At 41.1% G+C, this 20379-nt stretch overlaps 1 protein-coding gene across 2 annotated transcripts in view; it reads right to left on the reverse strand.

The window, feature by feature from the left end:
* znf385d (zinc finger protein 385D) overlaps positions 1–20379 on the reverse strand; it is a 67843-nt gene that overhangs the window by 33154 nt on the left and 14310 nt on the right. The window lies entirely within an intron of this gene.

Consider the following 20379-nt stretch of genomic DNA (forward strand, 5'->3'; position numbering starts at 1 on the left):
CTCATCCTAATTTGGGTGACACTGGAGGGTGTGATTATAAACTGTTATAAACACCAGAGAGTGTTATTATGTCCTATTATGTCCTTTCTACAGTCAGGTACAGTCTGAAAGTTGTGTATTGATGAGGAGGTTTTTGTCCTCAAAGACCACATGGAGTTGGCATCTCGTCTTAGAACGTATGAAATCCTCATAAAGTGGAATCTAACAGGAGCTGGTACATCTTTTGGTGCCCTAGGTTCCTCACAGTTGGCCTCTTCTCACTGAAGGTCCAAAATCTCCATGAAGCGGAACACAACTGGAGTTGGTACAATCTCTGGATGCCTTGGGATGAATTAGCATCATTTGCCTCTTCAGTGTAAAACTAAAGAATTGAACATCAAACACCAAACGTGCCTCGGCCGATCCGCCGCATTTGGCTTAAACAGAAAACGATATGAATTTGATTTGCCGCTCCACCGTTTCTTTCCACGTGTCCCTTGGCTTGTTATTGGATTCTATTCCTCTTTAGGTAAAAGTGTCTGCTGAATGAATAAATGTGAAACATCATCATGTACTGCGAGCATATTCCATTTCATAAGTAATACAGAATCATTTATTCGTTTCATATCACATTCTCATCCTGAATGAAAGTGCACCTGGCCACTCAGCGAGAGCCGTTCAGGTTTTAATGGAAAGCGAAACACTCCGCAGGTGCCTGTTTGTGGTGATAAGCTTCTGTCGAGCGAGACGGAATGATGCCGACGTTCTCACTCACTGCTCCCACTGCTGCAAACTGCAATTGTCCTTCTTGTAATTTTGGCCTTTAGCGACATTCGGCTTCCTACCTTAATCTTGTCAGACGTGATCAGAGAGGCAGGAGGTTGAGCTCGTTCTGTACTAATGTGAACACAACGGATTGGAGCGTTGATCGTTTTACAGCAAGGGAAAGAAATTCCGACCCGAACAAATTGCATGCTGAAATTTCTCATTAATAAATGAGCTTCTAGTTCAGACATTTTCAATCAGTATAAACAGATGAATTATTGAATCTGCGCAAATCTGCCAGGAATCACTTTGTTGGTTTTCAGTGTATTTTAGACGCGTGTTCTTGTCTCTGTTGAAAACTTTACACAGACTTTTAGTGTATGAAGATAACATTTAAGCTGCTTATTAGATGAACAAACACTCGGGGCATCTAAGAGAGCAGAAATGGGTTTGAGATCACTGTTTAATTTGAAGATACAAACATTTGTCTAAAGAAAATAGTTTTTTGAAATATTTTGTGCCTAGTAGTCTAGTTAAGACCAGAAATACTGACGAAACACTACGAACGATTCCCGAGTGTCTACTTTTATATGAGCTTGAACCACCAATGTGGAGTGAGACATGACAAAGACATATGTAAGATATTTACATATTTATAATATTGTTAATTTATTTCAGTGTCAACTCTTTCGTCAGCTTCATCGAGGTTCTCTTAAAGAGAGAGACAGTAAGAGAGAGAGATCTTTCAGGAGAGCGAGCCAGCTGTGAACGGCAAATTGTGGATCGCTATGGAATTGATGAATCCATTTCAGTCGGGGAACAGCATTAATACGCTGCTAAATGCAGCTCATATTGGAACCATATGGATTTCTGTGAAAAAGGGAGTTACATGATATAAGAGCCACATAAATCCCCAGTCCGGCTTCAAACGGTTCAGAGAGAGAGAGAATGTTAAATCGGTGGAGGAGAATGAGGAAGCAGCACGAGCCAGACGGATTCTGGGAAACAGGAATTATCTCAAGAAGGAGAGATTAATATGGATGGAGTGAGTAAGAGAAAGAAAGAGAGAGAGTACGTATCCCGAGGTTAACCCCAAACACGCCGTATGCCTGCTTTTTGCTTTTGGCAAAAAAAAAAAATCGTTTAACTTTTTTTTTTTTCTAAACCACTTAGGAACATCTGTTCACCATTCATCTCATTAAAAACCCTATCATCCTACCATCTTAAATCGCAAACCTGCTAGCTAGCTACGTGTTAGCAAGCGATCAGGTTGCTATGAGATTGATTTCAGTAAACAATCCTCTTTCTTATCGTTTCGTTTAACATTAACATTAGCTACTTTAGCAATACAGAGCAATGACATGCTAGCAAGCCGGCACATAATAAGCTAGCATTAGTGACTGTATGGCAACAGAATGGTGTAGCGACAGTGAAAACAAGATAAATCCAGAATATTACTTACACTTACACTTAGCGTTGAACACAATGTCTTCGATTTTGCATCACAATTCCTTAACTTTTAATAAAAAAAACACCTGACGGCATCCAAACAAAGCAGAAATCCACTATAAATAAGATTAAGCCAAAGCTTATCAAGCCAAAGCTGATCTCTCATTTAATTCATTTGAGCTTTTCTGTGTTTCAGGTGGAAAATAAATCACAAACCCTACATGAAGCAAAACCAGAAGCAAAACCAGAAGTGGTGGAAACTGAAACCTACAATGGCAGGTTAAATGGCTATAAACACTGTCAAATGTCAAAATGTGGAAACTTCAGAAATAAAGCCATAAATCAGCTGAAATATTATTTTATGTATTTCACTAGCAGGGCTAATATGTGACAACGTTCAATTAAATTACATTTCATTTTGCTCTAATAGTTTAAAAGATGCCTGGTTCTCGAGGAAAATTCAAAATGTAAATATTACAAATTAAAGTTAAACTTTAAACCTTATGCAGTCGCTCATGTAATAAAGTATTTTTAATAGATCTGAGTAATAAAAGAACCGTGCCTCAGGCAACTATGAGGTTTTATTCTATCCTCTGAATCTAAAGGTTGTCTTTCCAGGTGGGAACGAACCTGAACCGAAGCACGACGGGCCGCGTTAATCAGCGTTAACCTTCTAATGTAACGGAGGTGAATTAAAGAGGTCGTTTAACAAAATGTGATGTGAAGAATGGACCAGTGAAGGTCTTGAATTTTCACTGTGAGAAATTCAACTGATTTTTCTATAGAAAATACACAAAATGTACAAAATATAAGTATTTATTGCTCGTACGAGGAATAACACAAAACGTTCATGGGTAGACGCCATTGTGGAGAATTCCAGAAGGTTGTATCGTTATAGTCAAGGCCTGAGAGAAATAAAAACGATTACAATTACCCTTACCATTACTCTTCTACCGTACAACAGTAATAAACATGACGAATACAAAATAAAAGTCATTTTTTATTCAAATAGCAATCTGCAAAACCTCCTGCAATTCCTCGGCTCCATCGCTTGAGTTCGTACTCTTCCGCAAGCAGACACCCTGGAAATTTCCAGAATACTTTCTATCCAGCATGGCCGAGTACGAAATTTCCAACGCGACACAAATGTTGTTCATCACCAATAAACTATTGCATACAGCTAGCTAATAATATTTTGTCCGGATTCTTTTGAAATCCACACAAAAAGTTTGTTTTAAACGATATAAAAATGTTGAGACAAAGTGTGGCCGTGAGTCAAAATGTCTTTTAATCTGCATCTCATTATAATTCCTGTATGATTTGCCAAGAAGATTTTCCCTTCGATAAGGATAGAGAACGTTCCAGAAAAACATGCTGTGACTGTACGAGCAGCCAGTATATATATATATATATATATATATATATATATATATATATATATATATATATATATATATATATATATATATATATATATATAAAGCTCTTTTCTTTAAACCTTTAAAATAAAGAATTTATTTTGGAGCTCATTAAAGCAGTGTTTAGATCAGACTTCTGGAGCAACCACCTTTTGGATTGGTACCAAACTACAAGTCGAGCGATACGTTTATTATAGTATCATTGTTTTGTATATAACGCTAGAAGTGATCCACTAGAAATGGATAAATATAGCATACAGTAAAACCCTTTAGGGATGGAATTTTGGGCCAGTTTTGACATTGCTCATTTAGCCATTTGTTTTAGGATGAACAAAACAACAACTCTTCCAAATTCTTCCTCCTTGAACCAACTTCATCGCTACCTCAAAGCTGAAGTAAATCACTAGCATGTTTTACACATCTCCCCTACTGAGGCTCAGTAATGCTAAAGCTTTACAATACTGACGCGTCTCAGCAGGACCACCATGGAAACGTCGGAGATTTGGTTTCCGACTGAAGCCCCGTTCCCCTCTGTCAGGCTGCCGATGAAAAATAATCAGCCTCCCTGCTGCTACCAGTCATTAGAACCGGAAAGCTACTTGACACATGGTTTCTTTATCAGACGTAAACGTGTCTATCTTTACAAATATAAACTTTCCTCGACTCTTTAGAAGGTTTAGGAGTCTTGTCTCATCTCATTTGGAGTAACGCAGCCGTTCCTTATCCTGTCAGAGAGACGCTGCTGCGTGACAGACTGCATCAGAAGTGACAGGAGAGTTCATCTCTCTTCCTGTCCTCCATGCTGAGAAGGGAGGACAGGAGCTGGACAGAAATCAGTCAGGAAGTGGACAGAAATGAAGGGGATGACAGCAAGGACAGGGGGCGTAGTAAATAAATGACAAAACCTGCGATGTTGACATTCAGGGTGATGCGTCCTCTAAGACGATGTCTCAGATTGCCCCCTAAATGCAAATAACTGCCTGTAAGGCCAAGCAGATTTCACTCTGTGGATCTGTCATACATCTTTAGAAAAGCGAGGGCTCTTTGCCTTTTACGGTTCTAGTTCTCAGATGAACCACTTGAATAAACCTCAAATGGTATAGCATTAAAATGCGGCCCAGTAGAATGGGTTACCTGATAAATACTGTGAAACCTGACTACAGCAGCATTCAACACCAAGCAAACTTATCACGGAACAAAAGTGGGATAAATGACCTGTCACATGTAATACGCACCCCTATGTTTCGTCCAATTACATAGCTCGCATGCACGGGATGAAATCAGTACACCTATTGATTTTCAACAAACGAAATTTGCATTTCAGATCCACGAAGAAGGATCAACAGAGCAGAAGGGACGAAGAGCGTTGTTTCTCGCAGGTGGGTACTACCCGGGGCTGAGCGAATACTAATGTTCATTTATAGTTGATGGAAGGGTAATTACAAAAATGCTTCTTTTCCACCCCCAAAACGAACGAGCAAATTTGAGGCGATTTTCCTGATTCCTGTTGTTAAATGCTAAAGTTACGTAAATAACAGCAAAGTACAAATCAAACCACACTTGAGTTAACACTAACAGACAGGCTTAGAAATTGCATTTCCAGCTTCGGTGCTTGTTTATGCTGGACTGATAACAACAAAGATAAATCAGTGAAATAAATGAACAAAATATTAAATCTTTATGTCATATAACATTATTTTAAAACCATTAGACACTTAAATAGAAACATCTAAGCTTGAAGTGATGGATCAGTCCTTGGGGAGCAAATAAAAAAAGACACAGCAGTGGACATGTTACTGACTTGATATAGTGGTGTAAATTGGAATCTACTCAATCGTCCAGTAATCATTTAATTTTCAAGTTTTATTCAGGCCAGGGGTGCTTTTGTTGAAAGTTCAAATTTATTTTCACTACATTGAGCATAGAAAATATTTCAACTAAGTACAAATAACTCTCACTGCAGGATCGGTCAGTTTCCCTTCATGAATAGAAACTAAATTCAGTCCTGTGTATATTTCTACACTTATTATAGATAGATAGATAGATAGATAGATAGATAGATAGATAGATAGATAGATAGATAGATAGATAGATAGATATTCAGCTTTGATTCAGCATAATGAGAAGCTGACTATAGAACTGTCTTTATGTATTATAATATATTATTATGATGATTATTATAATATTTATCCTGTTAAATTTAATCTAGTTATTAGCTCACCACAGCAGAACTTTTGGGGAATTTATGAGCTTAGTCTATGAAACCTCTATCACAGACAGATTTTAACGGGTATGCGTCCGTACGAAGGCAAAGTAATGAGGACACTAACACGGAACATTTGCATTTACAGCATCTGGCAGATGTCCTTATCCAGAGCAACTTACATTACAGTATCTCATTTTTATACAGCTGAGCAATTAAGGGTTAAGGGACTTGCTCATGGGCCCAACAGTGGCAGGTTGGTGGACCTGGGATCGAACTCACAACCTTCCGATTGGTAGCCCAACACCTTAAACAGTAGGCTACCACAGACCTCTGAAAGAGGTGAATACAATTGCGGGGCCAGGACTAAGAAGGTGAGAGTGCCGTGCAGTGTAATAAACAAAAACAACCAAAACAAAGCACGTGAAATAAACTCAGTCATCTTCACGTTAAAAACTGTGCCATTCATTAAAGTTACCAGTTACCAAACACCATTTCAGTGACCGAACAACAACACAAATGCATTTAAGCCCAAACCCCTCTACCGACTCTATTTCCTGAGATGATGTTCTTCCATGCTAGTTGCTTGAAGTGTGCTGATTTTTTTCCATCTCCACATGAAAGTGTACAAGAGGCCTCAATTTTCCCTCAGGTGCCCCTCTACATTAAAGTAGTTCTGTAAGGAAGGCTCATAAACTTCAAACCCACACCTCTAACCCTGCAAACTACCTCTTTACAACACTTCCCTCCAGCAAGAGACTGATGAACGTTTAATGCCCTGCAGAGCATCTATACTTCTAGCCTAGTGGGAACTGGATGAGAAGCTAAAACGTTGGCCGTATGTTCGACGTCCAGGACTAGCTTTTTTGGGAAATACCAAGAGAATATTATTTGTCCAATTTCTCCCCATGCCTTATATCACATACAGACGTTTGGTGTTTGTGGTTTGCCTTTTTTGTTATAAATACCAACTCTTTGATGTGGGATACGAACGCAGGGCGTTGGATGAAACAAGGATCAATTCAGAGCTAGCGAACAATCCAATACAGAGTAAAAACAGGCACAGGTCAATCGGGATATAATCAGGTTTGGAACAGGTTAGATAGAACCATGGTCAAGAAAAAAGAGTATATTTAGTTGTAAAATTACTGAACCTGTAATTATAATGTGCTTATAAACAGTGATAAGCCAAACATAATTAAACACACTTGAACAAAATTAGAATGATGGTGACTGGGAGCATGTGAGTGAAGGTGGTTGATGGGAGTGCGTGTGTGTGTGTGTGTGTGTGTGTGTGTATGTGTGTGTGTGTCCGTATAAATAAAATATGCCAGCTCATGCTTTTAAAAAAATCAATGATTTGCCATTTATCAAATGAGTGACTGTATAGAAAAGTACTTTGAGTACTTTTTATCCATTTATAGTTATGTTTAACATTATGGAGCATTTAGGAAACAAGTTAGTTATATTACAGCAGCTATAAACAGTCGTTCCCTCACACACCTCTTTTCTTTGTCTTTCTTGAAGTTAAAAAGATCAAAGAAATGCAGCCTGTCATGTTATATGATATCGAGCAACACGAAAGCACATCTGTCCGGATGTCAGGTCTCATGAAAGGCTAGACAAACACCAGACTTCACTTTCTTTTTTCTTTTGACATACGGCTAAGTACGGTGACCCATACTCAGAATTCATTCTTCCTTTTAGTTGTCCAGAATTCATTATTCCTTTATTCCTTTATCATTAATTATGTTTACCTTCTGCTCTGTGTTTATGTTCTGCAAAGCTGCTTTGAGACAATGTCTATTGTAAAAAGCGCTATACAAATAAACTTGAATTGAATTCTCTGCATTTGACCCATACAAAGTGCACACACACAGCAGTGAACACACACACACACACCGTGAACACACACCCAGAGCAGTGGGCAGCCATTTATGCTGCGGCGCCCGGGGAGCAGTTTGGGGGTTCGGTGCCTTGCTCAAGGGCACCTCAGTCGTGGCCGGCCCGAGACTCGAACCCACAACCTTAGGAATACAAGTCAGACTCTCTAACCATTAGGCCACGACTTGCACCACGATGACTCACTCCCTCGTTCACCAGTTCATCAGGATGGAAGTCAAGAAGTGATGTGCTTTAGGATTACAGATTTATATAGGACCAGATTTTGCAATACAGAGAGAGAGAGAAAAAGGAGGCTGGTTAAGTTTAAAGCTACTGTAATGTAAATAACTTGTTTCTTAGATGCTCAACATTAAGCATAACTACAAATAAATAGAAAAAAATACAAACTACAAAATTTTATTTTTTTTACTGTTAACGAATGTTTTAGAATGAAAGAAAAGATCGCTATAGCTGCTGTTAGATTTAGCATATTGTTAAATAATACAATCAGTAGTTCAGTGTATGTTCTGTATGCTGTTTTATTTTCTTTTAAACGCACTGAAAACCTGGATAGAAAATAGGTCTCATCTCTGTTTACCGCTTTTAAATCTCTTCTATAATTAGATGTTTTATACATATGATCCATTTCATAACAGCAGTTGAGTAAAACCGCCTTTTGCTAGTTTCCCTCAGATTGTCTTCGACAAACCGGACGCCATCTTTTTTTTTTTTTTTTTTGCAGTCAAAACAACGTGTGTTTATTTTGGCTTCGATTCCAAAGGATGATGACAAAGAAGAGGAACCGACTAGCAGAGGCTATATCAGGTGTTAGTGGATGAGAGGAAAATAGGATCTGGTTGAAATATTGCATTCTTGTATAACGAGTCATACTTTTGATAAAGAACGGCAGAAATATCTTTTGTGTGTGTGTGTGTGTGTGTGTGTGTGTGTGTGTGTGTGTGTGTGTGTGTGTGTGTGTGTGTGCGGGGAGATTTATAGCTTGGCGAGAAACCATTACAGTGATATTGAACAGTTTTGACTATGTGGGGACCGTTTGTCTGGTCAATGCAAGGAAAAATTTTGTCTCTCTTTTTTATTATTGAAAAAAAAAAAAAGTTTAGTTTTTGTTACTTAAGGGTAAGGTTTGATTCAAATATGGTCGTTGCATTGGAATACAAGGGGTGTGTGTGTGTGTGTGTGTGTGTGTGCGTGTGTGTGTGTGTGTGTGTGTGTGTGTGTGTGTGAAGCTAAAGGGTAACTACAAAACTTCCTCTCTGGCCTGCAGTGAGTAAGCGCAGAATCTCAGGGCTGATGGGTAAATGGGCATCTCACCAGTGGCTCTATTCAGATACTCAGGCTTACTACAGTATGTCTCTTTTTGGACACACACACACACACACACACACACACACACACACACACACACACACACACGTCTGAAAGACTTAGACACGACACACTGGGCCACTGACCCTGCAGCCTCTCTTATGACAGAAATAAAAGACATTTCTCTAAGCTCACCCTCCGTCTTATTCTTTTTTTTTTCGGTTCTCTTTCTCTCCCTGTCTCTGCGTGATTGCGATAGGATACACTGCCACAGCTTTGGCTTTCGTCTGTAATGCAGGACACCGAGTGTTTTGCTACTTCTAAGAACCGTTCACAGAATGAATTCAGCTGTTAAAAGTTGCCGTGTGCGAGGGAGTGATCTCTGTTCCCTGTTGAAAATGATATGGGAAATGTGGGATCGCTGCTTTGAGCTGCAGATGGTGTGACTTCTTGGCACAAGGCATGGTTCATACATGATAAAAAGTATATCATAAGAATATAGGATGCATCCAGTAACAAGAAATAATACTGTGAATCCTGAACTGTAATAACTGTAAAAAGTGGACTCTGAGGAGCCTTCAGTCAATTACTCTGGTCTAAATAAATGAGTACCTGAATTCACTGCTATAGAATTTTTAGTGAACATTTCTTCTTTAACAAACCTTACAGTTCAGGTTTCTACACCAAAGAAAGCTTTAACTCCATTGTTTATCCATAAACAAGTCTTGAATTCTTTTCTAAAACACATTTAACGATCTGTTTTTTTTTTCCAAAGAATCTTTAAGCCTTGGAGTCTTTTCTTACAAAGCAGTTGGTCCAGGATTCTACACAACACTCTCAAAAATAAAGGTTCTTTAAAGAAGCTTTGGAACGTCCATGGAACATTTCCAGTGCAAAAAAAGGTTCTTTGTTGTGGAAAAGGATCTTTGAGAGTTTTTTTAAGAGCCCTTGACTGAAAGGCTCGATGGGGAACCATAAATGGTTCTTCTGTGGCATCACTCCATAGTTCTTCCTCTAAAGAATTGTTTAGTCTATGATTCTTCTCTGCACTTCAAAATATCCATCACATCTCACCCATGCTGGATGAGAGATCCTTTAACGTGTATTCCTACCTAGATCTACATCCATAACTATAGCCTGGGTTCAAACCCGCTCTTGTAACTCAGAGCAATCAAATTTGATTTGTTTTCAACCTGTAAAGGAGTCATTTAAGCCTAAAACACATCACCTACACACAAGGCAGCTAATCAACAAGCCTCGCTGACTCTGTATGCAACCTGATTAAACACTACATGACCTCACAAATTTGACCCTGAATAATGCACCGTCATTTCGCAACAATACATTTCTAATTGTGTTAGCACAGAAATGCCAGTTTTTTGTAATGAGATGCATTTCGCGTCTCATGCATATGAACGCCTGCATCCGTTTTCCGAGCTCTTCATGATTATCCAGCCGTGCTGCGCTAATTCCCTCTCCACTTCTCGGCTCGGTGTGAGAATTTCCACGTATAATCATAATCATACTAATCACGCTGCAGCCTCCCACACGCAACTGCAACAGAGGCGTTCTGCAGCTACGGAGAGCAGCTAATAATACTAGCACCGCTAACAGTAAATAGAAAGCTGATCTGTAGCGGTTAGCCTGATTTTATTTGTACTGATTATGTAACCCACACGCAAGCGACACCCAACAAGCTCCGAGTCATTAGTAACATTGTAGGAATGCTCCATTTCTTAACAGACTCGTGATAATGTGTGGGAAATAGATTTAAACTGCTGCTTTTAATGACCCTTATAATCACCAGCATAGAAAACATCAGCACTGAATTCTATTTTGAAGAATTTATTTAGAATATGATAGATTTTAATACCAATCTTATCTGTTAACTATATGTGGGCTTTCTGCTTTTCTTGAACCCTAAAGAACCTTTTGCTTCTTTTCCCCCACAAAAGATCTTTCTGTCCATTATTTCTCGATAAAAACTACACTCCTTTGTTTATTTTCCTGATGAACCTTTCTCTCGATGATTCGTCGCTAAAGAACTTTTAGTCCTTCGTTTTTCTCTGAATAACCTTATTTTTTCCCCCCAGAAGAATCATTCATTCCATTATTTGTCTCTAACAAACCGTCCAGTCCTTTATTTCTACCTGAAGAAACTTTCAGTCCTTTATTTTTCTCTAAAGAACCTTATTTTCCCAGTAGAATCATTCATTCCAGTGTTTGTCTCTAAAGAACCTTTCAGCACTTTAGGTTTCCCTAAAGAACCTTTCAGTCCTCTATTTTTCCCTGAAGAACCTTTCAGTCCTTTTTCTATAAAAGAACCTTTGAGTCCATACAGTAGTTCCTCCCTGTAGAACATTCTGGTCCAGTTTTATGCCCTAAAGAATTGTTCATTGCACAATTTGTCCCTAAAAAACAATAGGCTGTGATTCTCCCAGTCCATGATTCACCTCTAAAGAACTTTTCAGTCCATGATACTGTACTTTCACTCCTTGATTTGCTCAGAAAAGAATCGCTTTCAGTCCATTATTGTTATCTAAAGAAACTTTGAGCCCATGCTTTCTTGCTAAAGGATCTTTCAGTCAACAATTCTTTCACAAACAGTACAGTTTAGGATTCTTCCCCAAAGCTACTTTCGCTCCATGTCAGTCATGATATTTTCTTAAGTTTCTTCCCTAAAATTCATTTCAGTCCACAATTCTTACCTAAAGTGCCTTCCGGTCCATGAATCTTCTCTAAAGTACATTCACATCAACAATTCTCCTTTAACAAACCTTTTGGTCCAGGTTTCTAACATAAAGAACTTTTCAGTCCACAATTCTTTCCTAAAGACAAGTCCAGTCCATGACACTTCCCTTTAGAACCTTTCAACCATTGACTCTTCTCGAAATAGAAGCTTTTAATTCCTGATCTTTTCAGTCCAATTAATTTCTAAAGGACCTTTAGTCCATGACTTCTCATGAAAGAACATTTCAGTCCATAATTTATCAGTGATTCTTTAGTCATTATTCCTGTTGCAACAATAAACTGAATCAAATCACTTTCTGTTTAAGATCGCAAATATTCTTTACAAAAGCCAATCCATCTCGTTTTGTTCTTCATCAGTTATCATCGCCCAGTTTTTCTTTAAAATTCCACTTTTTAATGCAGAGCTGAGCTGTTTGATGGCATAATGACTTCACTAAGATCATAGATGAGGCTATTCATCTTCGCTAGAACGTCCTTTGGCACCCGCTGAGCAAGATTGATCATTGGTTAACAAGGAACTGACAAAGAGCCAGTACGATTATGCAGCTACTGTACGCTGAAGAACCGAGAGTAAAACGGTTACTTTTACCAATTGCACTGACGACACAATTTATTTGTACTTATTATATCTGCGTTCATAAAGATGGCAGTTGTTCTCCTTAGCAGAGATGGAATGAAAGGCAGGTCACTTTGCTAGGACCCTGATGCTCCCGAATAAGTACCAGCTGTAAATCATTAAAAGGGAAAATATGCATGCACAAGGTGACAAGATCAAGCAGTAAGACTTAGCGATTACCTAGGACGAGCATTGCCCCGAGCTAAGCTTTGAAACAATTGCCCTCATGGAACTCGTAAATTTTGTCTTTTGAAGATGTGAACGTGTTTTCAGCATCAGGGGATGGGGCTGAGCGCAGAGGCAGGCTTTAGGGAGTGTTTCTCTCAGGCATGCTGCAGGTGCAAAGTGTTAGTGTGACAGACCAGATGTCTCTTTCTCAGATGTTCACACACATGAAATCTAGGGCCTGAAAAGTTTAAAATATATGGTTGTAAATGTATAATATATTAGCAACATTGGTCATGTAGCTAAACTAGTCGTACTAAATTAAACATTTCATTCAGTCATTCATTTTCTACCGCTTATAACTTCTCGGGTCACGGGGAACCTGTGCCTACGTATCTCAGGCGTCTTTGGGCATCGAGGCAGGATACACCCTGGACGGAGTGCCAACCCATCACAGGGCACACACACACTCTCATTCACTCACACACACACACACTACGGACAATTTTCCAGAGATGCCAATCAACCTACCATGCATGTCTTTGGACCGGGGGAGGAAACCGGAGTACCCGGAGGAATCCCCCGAGGCACGGGGAGAACATGCAAACTCCACACACACAAGGCGGAGGTGGGAATCGAACCCCCAACCCTGGAGGTGTGAGGCAAACGTGCTAACCACTAAGCCACTAATGCTCCCCCTAAATTAAACATTTCTTCACTAAAATTTAATATGGGTGGTGGCAGTTTGCTCACAAGCTAGAAAATTAGCCAGAAAACTAAACGTGTGAGGCGTTAATTGCTGAGACTAAATGTGAGATACTGTAATTTTTTTAATTTACGATCTGTGCTGTCTAAGCTAGCATACTGTATGTGTGAGCAAACCGAAGCTGTTTGTGTCGTACTTTGTGTATTTGCAGTCCTCCTTTTTTTAACTAATATACTCCATTTCCTTAGATTTTAAAGTCAGTTCATCAATCTTGCTTTCGTTTAACGATTTATTTTCAGGGATTAGCGTAAATAAAACTAGCAGACAGGAACTTAAGTAGCAGGCACACTTAAAATTAGCGTTTTTTTTTTTTGTTTGTTTTTTTAGTAATTTATCAAAATCTAATTAAACTTAAGATCCTCTGTTTTTTTTTGTCAAAAAGGTATTTGTAAGTTAGCCAAATCAGGAAGTACAAAGTGTCCCAAATTTCTGAGAGAAACGCTAACAGAAATGAGTGTTTGGCCGCTTGGCCGTTGTTGTGCACAAGTGTGTTTGCATGTGATTTGTTGTGAAATTACATCGAAAGGTTGAGACACTGAACGATGCCACAATCATCGCCTGTCGCTGCTGCCCATGTTGCTTTTTTTATTAATAGGTTGAAAACAATCCTGCGCATGATTTACGGTGCATGCCCGAGGAACTGGAAATCATTTCTACTTTTTCACTGAGCTTTCGGTCCGAGACGTATTTAATTCTGTGGCACGTGAACAGATTTAATTAAAACTCAGTGTATTATCAGAGTGCTGTTGCGCATTCCGTCTGGCTCGAACCGTCCTTGTAAAAATCAGTACTGGCTTTAGGGCATTAGCTCTGCAACGTATTAGAAAAAGGCCACTAGGAGACACGTCAACTTGTGGGTTAGGATGAAATGTCATTCTGGGAGCCAATAAGGAGAGAGAGAGAGAGAGAATATTAGAGTTTGCAGTGCTACCATGATGATATCTACACCAATAACTCTTCCAGAAATGGGACCCAGTGTGTGTGTGTGTGTGTGTGTGTGTGTGTGTGTGTGTGTGTGTGTGTGTGTATACAAGTCAGAAAGGGAGAGAGAGAGAGAGAGAGAGAGAGACAGAGAGAGAGAGAGAGAGAGACAGAGAGAGAGAGAGAGAGAGAGAGAGAGAGAGAGAGGGAGATTGGAAGATGTGTGTGTGTGTGTGTGTGTGTGTGTGTGTGTGTGTGTGTGTGTGTGTGTGTGTGTGTGTGTGTATACAAGTCAGAAAGGGAGAGAGAGAGAGAGGGAGAGAGAGAGAGAGAGAGAGGGAGATTGGAAGATTTGTTATCACAGAATAAGTGGATGTACCAAAACATGTATAACCAAATTCTCATGCACACACACACACACACACACACACACACACACACACACACACACACACACACACACACACACACTGCTTTTACCCAAATATAAGAAGTAGTAACATATCTGCCTTTCTGATGCGTGTGTGTGTGTGTGTGTGTGTGTGTGTGTGTGTGTGTGTGTGTGTGTGTGTGTAACATTGCTTTTCTGCTAAACACGGTTACAAAGAATGATTCGTTACTGTAGTTCGCACAAAGCAGTGTGTTCATTCTCCTCTCTTCAGAACTGACGCTCGCTGGATGTTTTCTGTTTTTCCCCAAACCTCTACATGAAAGCTCTTAATCTGCCTGATTTTACTGTATGTGTTACAGTACGCTTCTGCCGCATGACTGCTTAACTGCATGAACGTACGAACGTCCAGGCGTTCCTAATAAAGTAGCTGATGAGTCTATGTTTCTAACAGGTTTATATCGAGGTTTAACAGTGTTACTGATTTCACTTTTGTCCACAGTAGCACCAGCGGCGCATGAACGGGACTCTGGTGGTTTTTAATAATGCACTCTTGAATAATAAGTAACACATCCTAATAGGTTTTGATGAATGATTCAAGTTAAATCAGTTCTCATAGCGGAGTCTGACCAGCAGCCCGTCAGCCGAGGCCCGGGGCCGAGTCGTTCCTCCTGCCGTTCCACTCCGAAGCAATTTTGCGTGGCGCAGCTGGGCGAGAAATCGATAGCTCCCACGGCTGATTGCTCTACAGTGGAAATAGAGTTTGTATTGCTTCTCGAAGACAAATGTAGACTCCAGGCGAGATAAATGGTATTTTTTTGGAGCAGGAGGAAAAAATCCCTAACTGAAAACTTCTCATTCGTTCATTTGTTCTGTCTCTTTTTTTAGACACTGTCACCTTCAGTACTGGTTAAAATAATCTGCTTTGATCTTCTTTCCTTCTTTCTTTCAGTACATCACTGTACAATCACACTTTACATACTGTTGTTGATTCTAGTCTCGTTTTTATTTCAAGATGTACACTTACCGGCCTTGTTCTTAGGAACACGTTAGTACATCACTTTCCGTTCTGTAATGTTTGTAACATATTTGCACATCGTGTTCTATTCATTCATTCATTCATTTTCTACCGCTTATCCAAACTACCTCGGGTCACGGTTAGCCTGTGCCTATCTCAGGCGTCATCGGGCATCGAGGCAGGATACACCCTGGACGGAGTGCCAACCCATCACAGGGCACACACACACTCTCTCATTCACTCACACACTATGGACAATTTTCCAGAGATGCCAATCAACCTACCATGCATGTCTTTGGACCGGGGGAGGAAACCAGAGTACCCGGAGGAAACCCCCGAGGCACGGGGAGAACATGCAAACTCCACACACACAAGGTGGAGGTGGGAATCGAACCCCGACTCTGGAGGTGTGAGGCGAACGTGCTAACCACTAAGCCTTGCCCCCATCGTGTTCTATTATTTCTTCCTATTTCTTTCCGTTTCTATTCATCCCTAAATGAATTTATTTCTATGTACAGTCTAATGAGGAGCCAATCATGTGACAGCTAATGCTATGTATTAATTCATGCAAATAGAAGAGGAGATGAATTGAGTAAAGTTTTATGTTAAACAATACTGTACTGTAAGAACAGCGACTAGTCACGTCACTTCCTCCCCATATGTGTCGGGACTCAGCCCGGACTTTTGGCCATGTGCCTTTGTTTACGTTCCTCGTCACGTGTCTGCCCCGCCTTCGTCTGTCCCTCCCTGTCTCCATACCTGTTCCTAATCGTGTCTCATTGTCTTTTGTATTTAACTGTGCCGTGTTGCCTTGTGCAGCACGGAATCAACTGTTGTCTTTGTCTGGTCTAGTCTGTGTTATGTTTCATGTTTTTTCGTTTTTTAAACCCTGTTATTTTTGCCATCCTGCGTTTGGGTCCCTTTATCCTGCGTTCGTGACAATATGCTACTGTTAGGACTCAGCCCGGACTTTTGGCCACGTGCCTTTTGTTTATTTTCCTCGTATCGTGTCTGCCCCGCCTTCGTCTGCCCCTCATTTGAAGCTATCCTGCATACGGGTCTGTCTCCTTCCTCCTCTGGATGTGCCAGAATGATTCCGCCTAAGAACTGAGACCCAGCAGGATAGCTTCCAGCTCGGACTGGCTTTTTTTTTCATCTTCCCCTGGACCATTCTGGCAGTCCTTCTGACCCTTTTTTCTTTTTTCGGTGACATCGCTCCGCATCTTTTCCGGTGAGGGACGCCGCTCCACTTTCGGTTCCGTCCGAAGCAGTCGTCGCCTCACTTCCTTCGCGGAGGATGTCACCATTTTTGCCCCGTTTTTTAATTTTTTTTGGTGCCCTGCGGCATCGCCCCACATTTTTGTCGCTCCACTTCCGGTTCCGTTCCGAGGAGGACGTCGCTTCACTTCTTCCACGGGGGGGTGCTGCAGGCCCAGGGTGAAGGATCTTTCCCACCCTCCCACCCTTCTATTCTGGTCATCAGGACGTAGATCTGCCAGCGGTGCGTTGGGGGTTATGCGCGGCCCTTCAGCTCCGCTGTGGATGTCGCTCGGCCCTTCAGCTCCGCTGTGGATGTCGCTCGGCCCTTCAGCTCCGCTGTAGACGTCACTCGGCCCTTCAGCTTGGCTGTAGACGTCACTCTGCCCTTCAGCTCAGCTGTAGACGTCACTCGGCCCTTCAGCTCGGTTGTGGATGTCGCTCGGCCCTTCAGCTCGGTTGTGGATGTCGCTCGGCCCTTCAGCTCGGCTATGGAAGTCGCGTGGCCCTTATGCTCGGCTGTGGACATCGTTCGGCCCCTCTGCTCGGCTGTGGACGTCGTTCGGGCCCCTCTGCTCGGCTGTGGACATCGTTCGGCCCCTCTGCTCGGCTGTGGACGTCGTTCGGCCCCTCAATTCGGCTGTGGACGTCGCTCGGCCCTTGCTGGCTGTGCCGCCGTATGCCTTACTCCCCCCCACCTACCTCGCCGTGTGCCTTGCTCCCCCCACCAGCCTCGCAGTGTTCCTCGCTCCTCCCATCTGCCTTCGCCGTGTTCCTCGCTCCCCCATCTGCCTTCGCCGTGTGCCTCGCCCCCCCTCCTGGACCTTGTCGGGGGTTTGGCGCTTCGGGAGCCGCGCCTCGAGGGGGGGGGTACTGTAGGACTTAGCCCGGACTTTTGGCTACGTGCCTTTTGTTTACCTTCCTCGTCACGTGTCTGCCCCACCTTCGTCTGCCCCTCCCTGTCTCCACACCTGATCCTTATTGTGTCATCCTTGTCTTTTATATTTAAGTGAGCCGCGTTGCCGATGGCAGCGCCGAATCATTAGTTACGTTTACCCTTCGTCATGTCTAGTCGTTGTTAAGTGTCGTCATTTGTATTGTTTCAGTTATCGTCTTTTATGTCTTTGTCTTCATTATTTATTAAACCCCATTCATTTGAAGCTATCCTGCATACGGGTCTGTCTCCTTCCTCCTCTGGTTGTGACAGCTACACACACAACGAGCATAATAACAATTAGAAAGTGCATAAAAATAAAAAAAAATCATTCCCCAATAATGGAGAAACAGTAGAAACCTTGAGCTTGTTTCTCTGCAATGAGACTTTCTTTGTGCACTCATGTTTGTTGACATGGTGACCTTCAATAATTGCTTCTGTCCTTCTAGTTCATGTTTTTTTTTTTTTTTTAATAAAAATTCCAACGACATTTGACATCTTTTAATGCAGGATACTCGGTCTCCATGTGCCGAAGCAGTTTTGAAGGCTTCATTGCCTCGTATGACAGCCAATGGCTGGATATTATACAGAGAGATGCATGATGCATCAAAATGATCTGTCGGAATAAACCCATATTTTAAGTACGACTGCTGATATTTTCTATTAAAGGCTCTTCTTCTGCCTTTGCAAAGTTGCTCCGCAAAGACATTTGTTCCAGCAGTTGGCAGACAGTTTTATACAAATGAGGGCCTTTCTTAAGGGGCCCATCTGTGGCCACTAGGTGGGCATGGGATTCAAACTCACAACCATCCGATTGGTAGTCCAACACCATAGCCACTAGGCTACCATGTCCTACATCCCAACCAACAGAGCCAACAGCATTGTGAATAACCCCACACACCCCTCACACACCCTCTCACCCTCCTGACATCTGGAAAAAGGTACCGAAGCATTCGGGCCCTCACGACCAGACTGTGTAACAGTTTCTTCCCACAAGCCATCAGACTTCTCAATAACTGAACTGAACTGTACTGAGCACAACATACACACACATCATCTGTATGGACTGCACAGACCCTCACAAAACACACACACTGACACATCAAACTGTTTACATGCAGTTTTGCACACTTTTCTGCTGTTTTTGCACATACTGTCCAACATTTCAGCCATTTTTGCACACATTGTACAATATGTCCAACATTTCAGCCATTTTTGCACACATTGTACAATATCTCAGCTATTACGCACACACTATACAATATTTCAGTCATTTGCGGGTTTTTTGCACACATTGTACAATATCTCAGCCTTTTTGCACATACTATACAATATTTCAGTCATTTGCTGTTTTTTGCAATTCTATATATTATCTATATATTATCCCAAGGACCTGCTGCTAAGAAACTGTGTTCATTCTAATGTTACAGCACAAAATATTGTTTGAACATTCAGTATTCACATACAGTATACACACCGGTCGGTCGGCGCTGTTTCTGTTTACTGTTTATTGTCTTTTGTGTATTGCATTTTTTTGCACTTTTTGTATTGTCTTGTACTGTAACTTTGTGTCTGCACTGTCTTTTGTCCTGCACTGTCTTGTCTGTCTTGTCTGTCTTGTCCTGCACTGTTTGCACCAGGTTGCACAGTTGCACTTTATGTGGCTAAGACTACTTACTAAGTCCTTAGCTCTGTCTTTGTTTTATGTAGCCTTGAAAAGAAACCTTGTCTCATTTCACTGTGTAATGCAACACCTATGTATGGTTGAAATGACAATAAAAGCTTCTTGACTTGACTTGTTTATCTCTTCATTAAAAGAGAATCATTTTTTCAGATTGTCATTGTCACTAAAAAGGAAATAATACATTTACCGGTGTTTGAGACCATTGGCCTAGTGAACCAGTGTTGATGTTTCATTGAGACTTCAAAGCAGTTTTTTACATCTCTCTGGATAAAGCTGTCCGCCAAATGCCATAGATGTAAATAAAAATGTAACATGATTTCAGTTTTAACCTCTAGGGAGTTTTACAGAACGGTGCCAAAACTTCAGCTCTGTGCGCGGAAACGGCTATTCGATAAGAAAGCTGAAGGGCGGAACTGGTTTGAGCTGACAGGAAGAGGCTATAGTGACTCAAATAACCACTTGTTATAACCGTGGTGAGAAGAAAAGCATCTGGAAACACACTGAAATAGATTTGTCAAGAACAGGAATCTGAGCCTCCAGTAGACACACGTTCACCGAAAACCAACAGAGTGGAAAAAGTAAAATATGGAGTAATCTTCATGTTAAAAAAAGTATCAGATATGAAATAGATTCAGACAAGCATAAAATCCTGGAAATGCATTCGGACGCAGCGCCTCTGCACCGAGGATCACCTCGATACGTTCTTACAATCCTGAGTGACGCTGAGACGAGCGCTCACACTCGCAGCCACAATATTTACCTTCCACACCATGTGCAGCAATAACAGTGTGTGTGCATGTCAGTGCTTCACAGAGGATGGTGTAATGTTTTACACTTGGTTTAAATAGAGCTTTT

Source organism: Tachysurus fulvidraco, chromosome 25 (genome assembly GCF_022655615.1).
Source record: "Tachysurus fulvidraco isolate hzauxx_2018 chromosome 25, HZAU_PFXX_2.0, whole genome shotgun sequence".
NCBI lineage: Eukaryota > Metazoa > Chordata > Actinopteri > Siluriformes > Bagridae > Tachysurus > Tachysurus fulvidraco.